Raw genomic sequence first — 1,112 nt, forward strand, 5'->3', positions numbered from 1 at the left:
GGTAAGGCTCCTTCTGTCTCTTCTGAAGCACAGCTGACAACCTTGGAGTACCACCTTTAAAATAAGAAGCAATGGCAGGGAAAGACCCAAGGTACCTTATCAGAGTCCAGAGTCAGAGATATGTGGCCAAACTAAGTGGGGGTTTTGCCAGATGATGATACAAATTTCTTTACAAAAGGCTGTTTTGCTCCTCGCTGCAGGAGGATGCTGAATATGCCACTATGGCCGTCAGAGCTGCAGGAAAAAGAAACAAGACTAACAAAAATAAAAATGCCAAAGACGGTGTCTACTGAGGCAAAAGCTTTTATTCCATCTAGAGCTCCATTTTCGGCTTACAGGGTGTCAGAAGTTCTTCCACCTGTACAGGCTTTGCATCTTCCACGAACTCCTGTAATGCTGCACCTCAAGCTACGCTGAGCAAGGAGGAAAGGGGGGGAGAGAGACGCGACTGAGCGATACAGAGTTAGTACGACACAATAAACTCTTCCAAGGCTTTCTGGCAAGAAGTTGTGAACCGCGTACACGAAGGGGATTTGCAAAGGGATGATGCTGTGCGGGCAGCATCAGCCTAGGGGGGCGGGTGGGGTTCTCGACGAGGGCTGGGGGTCCCTCCCCGGCAAGCAGGGGCAGAGCTGCTGGCCCTGGCCCTGGCCCCGCCGGGCTGGCCATCAGGTGGCGGCAGCGCTCCAGTGAACGGCAAGAGCAGCTTTTACTTCAGCCCTCCAAGGATGGGAATTTTTTTTTTATTTTATTTTTTCCCCAGCAGGGCGAGCAAGATTTTTGAGTGCTGGGAGAAGAGGTGCAAATCACACGGCTCCCCGCTGAAAGCAAAAAGTCAGCTGACCTTGGTCTGAAACGCAGACCGCATCTTGGGTTGCACAAAATGGGAACTAAGCTTGTTTCAAAATCCAGCCTCCAGTCTACAGCTGACAGAGCCGGAAAAAACAGGCGAGCTTTTGGGTTCATCAGCCTCTCCTCGGGCCATTTCTTTGGCTCATGTGCGACAAAAAAGTCCAGTTTTCCCAACCAAATCAGCTGCTCTAGTAAAAGATATTACTGGGCTTTACAAACCACACCTCAAGCATACATTTAGGCCATCATAGGCTTTCTGC

This window comes from Egretta garzetta, unplaced genomic scaffold, assembly GCF_000687185.1.
Source record: "Egretta garzetta isolate BGI_Z169 unplaced genomic scaffold, ASM68718v1 scaffold320, whole genome shotgun sequence".
Taxonomy (NCBI): Eukaryota; Metazoa; Chordata; class Aves; order Pelecaniformes; family Ardeidae; genus Egretta; species Egretta garzetta.